This window comes from Protopterus annectens, chromosome 1.part1 (genome assembly GCF_019279795.1).
Source record: "Protopterus annectens isolate FY-2018-M chromosome 1.part1, PAN1.0, whole genome shotgun sequence".
Classification (NCBI taxonomy): Eukaryota; Metazoa; Chordata; order Ceratodontiformes; family Protopteridae; genus Protopterus; species Protopterus annectens.
This window is the reverse complement of record NC_056726.1, coordinates 73,081,122-73,096,925: the sequence shown is the minus strand read 5'-3', so window position 1 is coordinate 73,096,925 and position 15,804 is coordinate 73,081,122.

The following is a 15,804-nucleotide window of genomic DNA, read 5'->3' as shown; positions in this document are numbered from 1 at the left end:
TAATGCTTCTCTGAGGGAGGGTCTATATTAACTAAATGAATGCTTAAGATGTTGAGTATGACATGCTTGACAGCTTTTAAGCAAAGGTTCATCTAAGCGAAACCCCATAATATCAAAACAAAGAGGTTTCAAAAACTTATAGTTGGCCAGCCATCAGGAAGCCAACAGGTGGCAGCGAAAATGTACTGTACACCATTAACGCCACCCCCCAAAAAAGAACAAAACAAAACAAAAAAAATCAAATCAACAAACACAATAAAGTGGGGGGCTTCGCCCACCATACCCCCAACATGGGGGGCTGTGCCGCCCCCCACAACCCCCCCACATAAATATACCAACTTCAAGATTGCACCACAGTGGAGGACTGTCATAACATTATACAGGAAGAATGACAAGACTGCACCACAGTGGAGGACTGTAAAAATGGCTAGACAAGGTGAACATTCTGACATCAGCTGTTGGCTTCCTGACAGCTGGCCAACTATAACTTTTCAAAACTCCTTGTTTTTACATTCTTAGGTTTTGCTTATATGTACATTTGCTTAACAGCTGTCGAGCATGTTGTACTGGACATTTTAAGCGTTTGTTCATCTAATAGGGAACCTCTGAAGGATCCTATTGCTAAAGCTGCTACCAACGCCTCTGGCTTCTACTCCCACTGAAATAGTTGTATTGATAAGGCAGTCCCTATCTGTAGTAAATATAATGAGAAATTTAAAAACAAACCCCCTACGTTGGACTATCTGCATAATTAAATAAATTATATAACAAGAAAAATAAACTGCGTAATGCTTATAAGAGGTCTAATTCTACCTACCTTAAGAGCACACACATGCAAACTAACAAAGAGCTTAAGGGAACCATTAAAAAGCTCAAATCTGACTAGGAAATAAAATAGCGACTAAAACCAAAAAAAGCTGAAAATTTGTATTTATCTATATCAGGAATATAGGAACTACCACTCAGCAATATTTGGAGCTAGTCCACAGTAATATTACACTCACTAACCCACAGGAAATTGCAAATGTAATGGCTAACAAATTTAATGAAAAGTTTACTCCGACTACAGTCATGTCTATTGCATGTGCTCCACAATCTCAGCCACCTTCTTTAATTACTACAGAACAAGTTCTCTCAGCCCTTTGAAAAACTAAGAATTCTTCATCCATAGGTTGTGACAACATACCAGGTTACCTGATCATCAGTGCCAAATATGGCCTGTCTGAACCTTTACTTAACCTCTTTAATCTATGCCTCTTCACTGGTTACATTTCTGAAGCCTGGAACATAGCCACTATAATGTCATTAAATAAGGGTGGCCCAACCATGATCTATGATAAATACAGACACATTAGTTGCACTAGTCTCATATCTAAAGTTATGGAGTGTATTACCTTTTACTTCGTTAATCTAGACAATACAATTCTCTTAACCTTGGACTCCCATCAATTTGGCTTTATCAAAGGAAGATTCTGCCTCTTTAACCTCATTCATTTATTAGAAAAAGTAACTGAAGCAGTGGATAGTAGTTATGTAGTACATACAGCATATCTAGACCTGGCCAAGGCATTTGATACTACTCCCAAAGCAGGTATTATTGACAGACTAATAATTCTGAATATAAATCCTTATATTGTGTAATGGGTAGCTAATTGGTTGCCTAACGGAACCCATGCAGTCAGAGTAGCAGGTGCCACTTCTGAAAGCAAAAATGTTTTCAGTGGTGTACCACAGGTGTCAGTTTTGGGCTCTCCCCTGTTTGACATACATTTCTCAGATCCTCAGGCAAGCACAGGTCTATCGTTAACTATGTTTGCAGATGATATAAATTGGGTGTTGTTATTCGATCTTGCTCCAGCACAGCTTAGGCCATGTCCTTGCAGTTGGTGCAACAATGGTCTCAAATTAAATATATAAATATAGCATAGTTCACTTTGATAAAAAAAGCAGTTTTACTAACAATATAGGAGATGCACCCCACCAGTCAGACACTGTTGCAAGGGATCTGGGTACTCTTGTTGATAATTTCTTATCATTTGACCAGCATACCTCCACAGCAGTTCAAAAATCCTTTTATTTGGCCATCTAATTTCCAGAGGCATTTTCACTAGATCCAAAGATGTCTTAATTCCCCTTTACTCAAATCTTGTTAGATCCATTATTGAATACAGTGCACCTTTTTGCCATGTATTTATCTAAACTTATCACAGAAACTAATAATAAATAAAACATCATTTGCCTCAAAAATCTTAGTTATCAGGAGAGACTGCAGCCCTTTCTCTGCAGTCAGTCTCTTATAGACTCCTCCATGGATATTTATGTTTAGCCTTTTGTGTTATGAAAGACTCAACCCTAATTGACCTTATATTCCTTCTAAGAAATAATAGTACATCAAATATTCTGTTAAAGAAACCAAACCTTCATCAGCAGATAAATAAGACATGTTGTCAAGATGGATTCATATCCCAGCATATCTGGCACTTCTGGAACAAGCTTCCGCTGTATGTCAGGCAGAGTAGAACCCTTGCCACTTTCAAAGTACACCAGTATAATTGGATTGGCAGCCTCACATTTATTTCCAGGCTAGCTTGTCATGCCCTCCCTGAGGCTATAAGGAAATTTTGAATACAGTTTTAAGTTTGAAATCATCTACGGACTGACTGTCTAGTACTTACCTGTGAACCTATGAACCGTGGTGGATTTTACGGATTAGTTAAGTTATTTTCTTTCTTCCCTGTTGTTACCACAGTCATGCACCTTCCTGTTTGCAACCCTTTCAACATTTTGTTTGTTTCATTTACATGTTCAAGAGGTGTTTTTTTATTACATAAAGTCATTTTTAACTGTGGATCTTTGTTGTTTTGGATTTCTTTCTTTCTTTATCCATTAAGTTATTACAACTATATGATTGCTGATGCTTTGTTTGTTTACAAATTCTGAACATGTTTCTAACTGCCAGATCAATCGTTCAAGCTCTGAAGAACAGAGTAGCAGCACATGTTAAAATCAATTATTTCTTTTCTTTGAATTTCAAGGGAATATAAAATATGCTTAACAGTCAAACAAATTAGGAGTGCTCAATATTCTGTAAAAAGAAGTTAAAATCAGAAAGTTTAATGTTAATACATTTGCTAGGGGTAAGAAATGGTATAGGGTTTCTAACTGCAGTAACACTTTTAAAAAGTTGTCATGATATTAGTACATCAGAATGTGGGTTGGAAAAACCCTTACAGGTGGCTATAATTCGAGTACTTGCAGGTACATTTGCGTCACTGTTTGGAAGTTATTGTGAGCACAATGAGGATGATACAGCTCCTCTACTAGAATGTATTAATGTGAGAAAAGCTAATATTTTAACAAGTTTTCCTATTTTGTTAGTAATAAGCAAATTATGTAAAATGTGTGCTCATGAACTGAATACCATCAGGAATAGTGAAATTATCTGTGAACATCACCTTACTAGGACAGGAGTTGGGGAATCTAACCTTAGCAGACCTTTGGAGAATACTGCACCCTCTGAAAAATGATTACATGCAAAGGGGGTACTTCTAACACACTAGATATGAGGTCAGTTTCTTTATATCTGTAATGTCCTGTGCCATAGATTCTGAAATGATGACTTCTCATTTGCTGGATCATAGCATGGTCAAGGCAGAAATAACAGAGTTAGTCAGACAACCCAAATCATTGTTTTTTTTTTTTTTTTTTTTTTTTTACTTAAAAGAGCAGAAATGTAGCAGAATGTCTAGAAGTGCAGATATAAGACTTGGGCACCAATTGGACAGGAATCTGTATTTCTTCTAAAAAGGATTTTTTAACTTAAACTTATGGAATATGGCAATAAAATTACCCACGAATCTAAACATCACAAAGAACTAACAGAACGGGAACTAACTAGAAATTTTGACATAGAACCTGATCACAAAGGAATTGCTGTATCTTTTAAATTCTCAAGAAGAGTATTAAAACCTCCATCATTTTAACAGAAATGGTACTAGTTTACTTTATTTCCTTGAGCAAAATGTGCTACACTGCAAATGTTGCTGGCAAGACTTGTAGAAAGTCTTTAGGAAGTGGCCATTACTACTTTGCAAGACTCCTTATATGCCTACAATTATTAGGAAAAAAAATGATCAAAGCATGCATTATTGTCCTGAAGTATATGTACTACTATGTATTGCATCTATCTATAACAGTAAATATGATTTGTTTTATGGCTTGAGTTGAAAGGAAGTGAAAATTGCTTTCAACTGCTACATTTTTATTTGTGTGTACGTGTATGTGTGTGTATGTCTGTCTGTGTATGCGTGTGTGCGTGCATGTGTCTTACAGCTCCTACTTAAAGAAAATTCACAGATCATTGCATGAAACTAAAATGTAGATATCCAAACCATGCAGATTAGTATATAACCAAAAACTGAAAGTGTATTGTAAGATATCAGACAACACCCCTCCCCCAAAAAAGACAATTCATACACACATTTAAAAGTGCATCAGTCTGAAGGAAGATGCAGTCCTGCTATTCAATTTAAATTAAAGGAATTATTGGCACCAGTTTAATTTCTCCATGTCTTTTGGGTTTCGAATACCATGATGGGAATGAACCCATTCCTAAGTCAAGGAATGATTAAAGTTCATGGAATTAGTACTGTTTCAGTCTTTAATGTTAGCCAAAAGTACTCTTTGTAACAACAGCAATGTGCCCCGAAGTGACTACGTCCACAGTTCATAGGGAGTTACATGTATCAGTAACATATCTAAATATGACAAGAAATTCTTTTTAAAAAGACCCATTGCTCCCATTACTATTGAAACTATCTGGATATCCTTCTTTCACATTGCCCTCATTTCTGTCTGCATATCCTGGTATTTTATGACTTACTGTCTCTCTCACTAGGTGTTGCAATTTCAATGTTCAGTGATATTTTTGTCTTCTTTTCATGGACTACTATACCTGGTTTTCTCCCATCTAATTTTTGAACTGTTAGTAATGGGAGAGCCCATGTATTATAAACTTCTTAATTCTCTATAATGTCTTGTGGCTCATGTTTTAAATGCTTCCCAGCTACTTCAGTATTGTAATGTTTGCACAATCTCCAATGCAATAGTCTTGCCCCATTATTATGCCTTTCACTATACAGGCCTTCTGCCATTAGCATATCATATCCAGCAACACGATGCTTTATAGAACCTGCATTTGTCTGTTTCTCCCACATGTTCAGTGGATTTTGTAAACCAATGTGTACGTAGTCCAGTATTTTGGCCACCAATATTAACCTTTAATCCTTTGGTTTACATTTACATCTTCATAACCATTCCTGCATCAGATTCTGATTGACACTAGGTTGTTCTAGGAGTTTTCTGTATATGCAATTATATTTATACATTTTTCACATTTCTTACCTTCTCATTTGATCCGTCTCCTTATATTCTTTCTTTTGTGTTTTGTCACATTCACTCTCTGCCTGATTTATGTGTACTTCTGGTTTGATTTCATTCTAGCTTGACAGCAAATTAAGCTAAACTAAGCAGGGAAGTCATCTTAGACTTGTTCTCCTCATGTTTTAAACTTTAATTATGTTTGGATCTAGTGAGATCGGCAAATATGCATGCAGTCCTATGACTGCAGATCTATACATGTAATCAGTTTTGAGGAGGCCCATCCCTACTATAGAATGAGGAATGTATGACCTTGGTATACACTGATTTTTATGTATCATTTGAAAAGTATGAAGCATTTTTCTTGTTTTCCTGTCCAACTAATTCAATAACTTTTGGGGCTAGTGAATCACCCCAAAACTGTAACTTAGAACAGGAAGATTAAATTTGCTTACAGTTACGACTTTGCTCCTAGATGTCAGGGCTGTTTTCAGTATTAATTTTAGTCTTCTAAAATATTCCTTACTGAGTTTTGTTCACATTTCATCATGGTTTATTGCTGATCCTTCATCTCTTCCCAAATATGTATACATACCATCCTGCTCAGCTTCCTTTATATCACATTCCTGTCCCAGACTGATGTTTTCTTGCTTTAACAGCTTTCCTGATTCTGATTTAAATGTTGCTTTTGCACATTTATCAGGACCAAATGACATTCTTATATCATCTGAGAAAGTTTTGCAACTTGCAGGCATGCTTTCAGCTCCTCATCTGATGAATTATATGGTTTTAACTCATCCACAAAAGAAAAAAGTAGTCTTTACACTTGTTGATTTCTGGGATCCAAATTGTAACCATGACCTAATCTGTTAAGTAGACAGCTTGAAGGATTAAGGGCAAGATAGAACAGCAACAATGCTAGAGTCACACTAGAATATCCGCCTTTAAATTTTTTCCCTGGGATAAAAATTTGTCCTTTAACATGGCTTAGCTGCAAAGTGGTTTGTCACTGTTTCATGGTAACAGTAATGTAATATATCAATGTAGGATATATCTTATTCATCTGTATGCACTCGTTTATCCATAAGTATGGGATGCTGTCAATGCTTTTTTGTAATCTATCCATGTCATAATTAAATTCTTTCCCTTTTTAAAATTCTTTATTATGGCTTTAACAACAAATGAGCCTTTGTTCCATATGACTTTCTTTTACTGCTCTTTTGTTCTATTTCCATCATTGAATTTTCTTCTAAGTGACTATAAACTGTCAGCTTCAATTGCAGTATATAGTTTATGCATCGTTGGAAGACAAGTTATTAGTCTATTGTTTTCTGGATAGCTTGCAGGCTGTCTCTTAAGGAGGGGTATTGTTTTTCCTGTTGGTAACCAGGTTGGTGTCTATTTCAGATGCATATACAAGGAATTCTTACACGGGGCTAAATCTTCATGTAAATATGTTAATACTTTTAGACAGAAGTAGGGTACTGCATCTGGGCCTGTAGTTTTCCAGTTAAAAGCTTTTCTTAATTTTGTTTCAACTTTAAGTTCATACATGAATACTTGGCTAACTGCCATGAAGGGCAATTTTAAGCCTAGCCAATTTTGACGATGTGAGGTATTGCCAGCTATAGAAGAAGAAGTAGGACAGTGGATGTATAACATACACCAGCACAGCTAGATGGAATTTTGTAAATAATTATATGTCATGTGTATATCAAACTGATTTGTACAAATGCTTGTACTGAAAAATGTATTTGCACTGAAAAAATGTATTTGTAAAGTTGCTTGTGTTAAAAAAATGTACCAACAGTGTGCCCTGCTGGACAGAAAAAGAAATATACATGTACTATTGTAATGATTAAAAATATATATATATATATATATATATATATATATATATATTGTAGCAAAGGATACTGGAAGAGAAGAGGCTAATCAAAGTCCAGCTGCAGCTAACTTTGAAAAATGTTCTGAAATTAAATCACTGGACCTATGCCATAAAGATGTTATCTCAAAGTTTTAAATGAAGCCTGTGACATAATGTCTACACAAAATATGGGTTGTTAGTCTCTGTAAGAAGAGCAGAAGTATTAAAATTGTTTTACAGCTTCCAGATCCTGCAATAAATTTCAGAAAAGATTGATATATGTATTGTAACACATATGTATGGGAGCCAGAAGTCTTATGACCAGACTATGTGATGCTATTCTGTAATACATCACTAAAAATTATGTTTTAATACTAGGTGAGACTGAATTGTCAGGGCAGTCTGTTTTTGTAACCTGACAAGGAAGGACTCCTTATGAACCACAGTAATTCTTTAGATCAGTCAGGAAAATATAGTGAGATTAATTAAGTACTGTTTTTCTGTATCTGTGTTATTTTAATATTTCCTGTCACTGCAACTCTGGTGTTGATTGTAAATAGATATGTACTATTTTCATGTTCTTTTATTATTTATCATTAAATATATTTAAACTTTTTATTGTGGCTGGTCCTTTAAAAGCCACGGTCATGCAGCGGTAGCATTGTCGCCTCACAGCAAGAGGTTCTCCCGTTCGATTCTCGGCTGGAGTGCCTTCTGTCTGGAGTCTGCATGTCCTCCCCACAGTCAAGTTGCACTTGAAAGACATGCTTAAATGGGCATGCCTTCGTTGAAGGTTGGGCGTCGAGCTGGCACCTTGGCACCATAAAAATCTACTGCCAATCATTAGCGGACCGGAGTTTCGCTGTGGCGACCCCTAACCGGGAAAAGCCAAAAGAAGAAGAAGAAGATGGTGGCTAGTCCTTTAGAGAATAGTTTAAACTTTAATTGGACTTACATCTATTTGGTGACACTGTGGCCACTCCTGAAAGTATTACTGCACTGGCCAAACCCTGTCATTTGTATTCATATCAATTTCACTCAGTATAATTGGGTACCCTTGTAACAGCCTTAGAGTAGCTGGCTTTGGAGTGTCTAGTGTCAGTAACTACCTTATAGTTTGGGCAGAGAGGGCATAGCTAGTAAATCTGTGCCAACCTTTCACAGGTGTGTGTGTGTGTGTGTGTGTGTGTGTGTGTGTGTGTGTGTGTGTGTGAAAATCAAGTCTCAAAGAGTATGTTTGTGTTAGCTGCATGGAGCAGAGACATGAAGCACTGGTTTCAGAGGGAGGGTGCTGGATGACTTGGCTTGTACACTTGCCTGAGGACTCAACTTTATAGCTGTGCCAGAGAAATTCTTACTGGGGATCTGGATAGAAAGAGAGAGAGAGATTGAGAGAGAGAGAGAGAGAGTGAGAGAGAGAGAGAGAGAGAGAGAGAGAGAGAGAGACAGCCCCCAGACTGAGTGTGTTTCCTGTGTGCTCTTAAGGGAAATTGTGCTTGATGCAGAGAGCTGCATCTGGAAATCCTGGGTGTATTCATTTTTGTTCTAAGTGAATGTCCCTCTCCAGTGTCAGTGGTGAGGATTCAGGCTCCTTGATTACTGGTCCAGAGTGGGGATGTCACACCAATAACCATAGGCCTGAATCAAACATTGTACCTTGTGTCTGTGAGGTGATGACCTTAAACATTTTGAGAAACCCACTCCTTTCTCTGGCCGTTACTTTATCCCATTTCATGTCCTATATATTTGAACTTCTTATTGCTTCTTTTACTTCTACTATCCCTTCAGCATCTCTGTTATGTTCCACAGGGTCTTCATAGATATTTCTCCAAAATGTGTCTATTTCTTCTTTTTTTGGTGGTGTTTCTGTTTCTTTTGCTTTGTTTCCCAATTTGCTATAAAACTTTTTGGGCTATCAATGAATTGCTTATTTTGTACTCTTTGTTTTATATTTATCTGCATATCTTTTGAGTTTTTTCTGCCTGTGCTGATATCTTTAGTTTTTTTTTTTTTTTTATTATTTGCAATAGTGTATGACAGATCCTGGTCTGCTGAAGCTGTGAATGCTTTTATCACAGCTATCTTTCTAAGTATTTTTATCTATTGTCTCTTTTATACTCTTAAACAGTGACAATTCTTGTTTTAATTGCTTTATTTTTTCCTTTCCAATACTTAAATGATAGCAGTTCATTTTTTCCCTGCCATTCCCTTATTGCCCAGTTTTTTTTTTGTGGCAAGAATATACCTGTCATTAACTTAGCTGCACATTAACATTTTCTGTTTGCTTCTCTTATATCACATAAAATTCTGTTAATATTCTGCATTACTTTGTTCATTTGTTTTATCAGACTTCGAACATTTGGGATCTTATTGACATTCTGTAATCTATTTCTTTCATTAATCTTAATGTATCTATCCGTCTCTGTTAACCTGGCCAAGCTATATTTTCCACTGTGTGTTTCCTTAAAACCTCTTGTATTAGAGGTAACATGAGATATATGCAAATTACCTCTTAAGGACACCAGGTGTTTCATCTATACGGCAGTTCTGAATGCCCATGACTTTTTTTCTTTTTTAAGTCTATGATGGACAATTCAGGCTAAAGTGGGGTTTGACTTTATTGGCCTGAATTTGTCCATCATAGACTTAAAAAAGAAAAAAGACATTGGCATTTAGAACTGCTGTATAGCTGAAACACCTGATGACCTTAAGGGTTCATTTGCATATATCCCATGTTACCTCTAATATAAGAGGTTTTAAGGAAACACACAGTGGAAAATCTAACTTGGCTGGGTTTTTCTTTTAGTTTTTACTGATTGATTTTCTGTGTGACCTTGTTACTCAGTGTTTTAAACCATCTGTATTAAATCAAGCATCTCTTCCCTTAGATTATTTTCTTTTAAACTGAGGGCACATTCTCTGATGTTCTTCATATTGATCACTGCTGCAGTAGCCTTAGCTGTATGGATTATATCCTGCGAAGGATATAACTGCAATCCAGCTTCCAAAGCTTCAGGGCACCTTCCACTCACCCAAACTGTTAAGCTGCTTGATCTGAACTGACTAAAGACAAGTCTTGATGCAAACCCTTTCAGAGCTTTACTGCCACTGAAAAATATGCTTCTCTGAGGCTTTTCAGGATTGATGGATGGCTTGTGCTATCCTTAGTTGGGCAGATAAATTCAATTTGGAAGAAAAATTTAATTTTCTTATTTTATACTGAAAATGTATTACTTTCTACTTCAGAGAAGTTATTTTAAAGCTAGGAGTGTTGTGTTTTAATGGATTGTCTTGAGACTGTATCATACATTTTAATGGAGCACTTTTTCTTTATGTCAGTTTAAAAGTAGTCGTATCTAACTGATAAAATGTTTAAAATACTTCCTGTGGAGAATTGTGTTTATTTTAGCATTGTGGGGCTACCATAGTGTGTAAAAGTGTTTTTTTTCTGTCAAAACAAAAAAAAAAATACAGTTTTGTGGACTGGTTGTTTTACTGACATTGTTGCTTGTTTTCTCCAGGACAGAGGCACCATTTTCAGCTTGACCATAGAATAGATTTTTCACTCCCACTGTCAGTCTTTCTTACAGTTATAAAAAGAAAAATTTATGCAAACAGCTTTTGTCACTACAGCAGGTTAGCAATCTGACTCAGCCACAGGTGTGTGACTCTGCTGTGGCCATTTGTTGCACTTCAGATCACTCATCTTTTACACCGGATCACTCTGGTGTAGAACATATAGCCATAACGGACAGGGGTTAGCCACACTCTCTGTAGCTGTTGGGATCCCCTCAGTGGACAAGGAAGAACCACTCTTGTCAATCCTGGGAGAGAAAACCGGGGAGGTGTCTCTTATTTCAGAATGTTGTGCCCACCCCTGGGTAAATAGCGGCTGCCATTAGTAATACAGTTGGCCCCATTTTTCCATTCAAAAGGAAACAGAAAACCAAGCATGTATCTACTCCTCCTCAAATGTCTTTGGATAGGAGTAGATTATTGTAACTAGTTTAGGGTTTTGATTCTGGCTATTGATCCTTCTTGTAGAGTAGTTTCTGGTAAAAGAAAGAGAGATGCCTCCTTTCCTGAATAGATTCAAGATTCTGAATTTGAAGAAGAAGATGCCCAAGCAGATTCAAGGTTTTGTTGTCAGATTTTTGATTCAGACTCAGAGAAGAGCTCACTTTTTAATTCATACTGTTGGGTTTTCCCTTTCTCTGAGATTATTACTAGAATTTTATTTATTTTTTTTATTTTACATTTGTTTACTGGGGAGGTCCGACTGGACAGAGCTGCCCATTTTCAGCGGAGACCTGGGGAGAAAAGCTCCAGAACTATTGCTAACATAATACTATACATAAAACATTTACATGAGCATTGTGGTTTACATGCCCCAGTCACAGTCCCAGTCCCAGTGCTTTCAATGGGAGAACACTGAGGTTTCTCAGTCCCTCAAAAAAATGTATCAGTTGTAATTCCCAAACCCGAGCAAGCAGCTCTAGCCTTAGATGACTCCTGTGCTGCTAATCCTTCTTTTATGCCTACAGTGGTATGTGAGTTTACTTTAAGTCAAACTAGCCATCTCTCTCTTTTCTTTCCAGAGCCTAAACATGAGGAAGAAAGGCTACACCAAACCTCAGATGTCCACAGACAACTCAGTTACTATTTTAACAGAATTAAATCTTTCAGATCATCGAAGCAACTGTTCACTTCTTGTGAAGGTAAGAAGAAGGGACAACCTGTGTCAAAACAGGCTATTTCCAAATGGTTGTATATGGCTATTACCTTTTTATTTATTTATTTATTTGTTTTGTTTACTGGGAAAGTCTGTCTGGGTAAAACCCATTATCAGCCGAGGCCTGGGGCGAAAAGTTCCATTTGCTTACATTCCATTATACTAAGTTTCAGTTAAACACAGAGTAGTTACATTTATATTTACATTTATACACAAACAGCAGTTACATTTATACATTCTAAGATTTTACAGAGGTGGAAGTTACTAAAGAGAAAGCCCACTTGCAACTTAGTGGATTGTGCAGGCAGCAGTTATGTATAAAAGTTGTTCCTATTGCCAGCAATTCTATCAATGATCATAAAATGAAATTCTGCATTTGTGTCAGGCAGTGCCTATATAAGGCATCAATTTCCCGTTTATTACGTATGTCTCTACGATGTTCTGACATGCATATTCTTAATGGACAAGATGTCTGACCAACATAAAAGGCTGAACATTTACAGGCAGCCAAATATATAATCAAGTCAGTTCCACAATTCCCAAAGAATTTGATGTCATACACTTTACTGGTATTTTTACTTGTAAATTGTTTCAATTTGTTACCATAACGGCATGAAGAACAATGTCCACAGGGATAGGTGCCAAAGTGTCCCCAGATAGGGTAAGTTGTTGGTATATAGCAACCCCACTACCAGTATGTTTGAAGTGGGAAAAGTGGGAACCCAACGTTTTGCCTTTGCTAAATGAAAACTGACATCTGGTCCCTAAGATAGGTCGTAAGTCGTCATTTGCCAAAAGAATATTCCAAAGTTTGTGAATAGTATCTTTGATAATATTGGTATTTTGCCCATATGTGGTAATGGACCTGATGGTTTCACTGGTATCCCAGTCAAAAAAGAGGGCCAGCATACAAGGCACCTTATAAATACTTTATTAAATGTTTTAGGTTCTTAGGAAACAGACCGGTTTCGGCAATACAAAATCAAAGCCTTCTTCAGTGTTTGAAAAAAACATACAAAAAAGAACCTATATATAAATGATTCATAGGGTCATGTGCTTAATTACATATGCTCATTAAGACCTGGCTTAAAGAGCCCACCAAGTTTAATGATCCATTTTTTCTCCATAGAGTTTAGTAAATCGTGCCACCCTAATTTATTCTGTCTGGGTCTCAAAATTTTATCAATGATGGTGAAACTAAAACTTGCATTTTTATGAATAAGAGAATGTTTATACAAAGCATTGGTTTCTCTTTTGTGCTTGATGTCACTAAGGTGTTCAGATATTCTAAGTTTCAATGGTCTGGATGTTTGACCAATGTAAAATGCAGAACATGTACACTTAGCCAAATAAATAACCCAATCTGAAGAGCAATTAGCAAAGAATTGTATATTAAATACATCTGGGGTATTCTGGCTAGTGAAACTAGTGGTTTTGAGAAGTTTGGTGCAGTAAATACAATGTCCACAAGGAAAACAACCAATTAAGGGATCACCTGATAATGTGGTTTGAATGATGTTAGAAGTTTTCACTTCAAAATGTTTGAAGTGATTAAAAAAAGCAGATACATTTTTCCCTTTTCGAAAAGAAAATGCACATCTGTCCCCAAGAATATCATGAAGTCTAGGTTCACATGTTAATATGTTTCAGTTATGTTGGACAATATTGATCAATGTATTGGTGTTATGACCATATGTGGTAATTAATCTTGGTGGTGAGGAATTGGATTCATGCCTAGTTTTATAGTGAAGCAAATCTTCACGTTCCATCTTGTCAACAATGTGTTTGGTGTGTAATAACTGGCCCATTTTATAACCCCGATCTTGAAATCTATGAAGTAGATCATCCATGAAGTGTGTATAAGTGTGCTGATCAGAACAAATACGTTTGATATGCATAAACTGTGATTTGGGAATGTTTTTGCAAATGTGGGGTGGATGAAAGCTGGTTGCATGGAGCAGTGAATTATTTTCGGGGAATTTTCGATGAATCTCTGTAGTCAGCGTATGGTCAGATGCACGGCAAACCAGAACATCTAAGAAGATAATTTTATCTTTGTCATAGCTGACAGAAAATTCTATTCCCCATTTATTTTAATTCAAATAAGATGTAAATTCCAAAAGATATTCACTGTCCGCTCTCCATACCAACCAGCAATCATCCAAATATCTGCGCCAAATGTCCAGTTCCTCAATGTAAATGTTATGAGAATTGTCATAAATGACCTGTTCTTCAAAATATGCCATGAATAAGTCAGCGTATATGGGGGAAAAAGAGGCCCCCATGGCCGTCCCCTTAGTTTGCAAATAACATTTATCTTTGTAAAAAAACACATTTTTGGTCAATACGTGTTCTGTCAGACACAACAGAAGAGTGTTGAAACCTGGCTTGTATAGTTCCGTCTTATTAAGCCAATATTCCAACACATCCAATCCAGCCCAGTGCGGTATGTTTGTGTATAGCGACTTAACATCTAATGTGCAAAGTAGCCAATCTGGTTCAAGCTGTGTGTCAGAAATAATCTGCAAAAATTCAGTCGTGTCTCTAATCCTTGAGCAGACATGTTGTAAAAGGGGCTTTAGATATTTTGTTAGAAACAAGGATAATGGTTCGGTCAATGAATTTCTACCGGAGACGATAGGTCTACCTGGTGGATTACGAAGGTCCTTGTGTATTTTAGGTAAAAAGTATATGTACTGTGGACAGGGATTAGAAATGGTGAGTTGGGACTGTGTGTTTTGGGTTATAATCCCTTCTTCAACAGCTGAAGTAAGAAACAAATCAATCTGTTGTTTAAATACTGATGTTGGGTCAATAGTTAGTTCAGAATAATATCGTGCATTGGATAATTGGTTTAATGCTTCATGTTCATATTGGGATGAGTCTTGAACAACTATTGAACCACCTTTATCAGCACCAATAATGACCAAATTATGATTGTTAGCTAATTTGGTAATATTCTCCATACAACTTTTGGATAAATTATTGGTTAAAGGTGGGACAGACCTAAACTGAAAATGCAGGTCTTTGATCATGGCTTGTTGAAACATGGAAACATGATGATTCATGGCTGGCATGAAGGAAGAGTTGTGGTATTTGAATTCATCAGAGATCTTTGATGTTTCTTGTTCCTGAAATAATAATTTGAGGTTAAGAATCCTACAAAAAGAAACAATATCTTGAACAAAACTTTCTTCTGGAACAAAAAAAAAAGGAACAAATGATAGTCCTTTATTGAGAATTTCAGTTTCAGAGGAGGAAAGGACATGTGATGAGATGTTGGTACTGTTTACATTGGTTACTTTGTCACAAACATCTCTAACAAAGTTTCCATGTTGTCCACTTCTTTTATGTTTTCTGCCCCCCCCCCTCCTATGTGTAAACCCTGAGTGGTGGTGGAATTCCTCCTTTTTAATGCTGGTGAACCTGTGGCACCCCCTGAATCAGTGTCTAAACCCGAAGATGAATAATCATCAGCTGATGTGTCAGTGGTGTGGTGTGTAGCTTTTTTAAGAATAGATTTAGTCCATTTCCTTTTGGGATTGGTCCTATGTGAAAGAGTAAATCTTACATGTTTATTTTTGTTTTCAAAGTTAAAAGGATCACCTTTGGTGTAAACATCTAAATCCCTTTGGAACTTTTTCTTTTTCCTTTCTTTCAATTGAAATTCCAATGGCATGAGTTCCTTACTAAGATTCTTAACACTGTTAGCATATATGGTCTGACCCTCAAAATGTTTAACCTTATCACTGAGGGAAGAAATCAATGTGATTTCCTGTTCAATGATTCTATTGTGAAAGTTAGCCAATATTTCAGCAAATTTAAG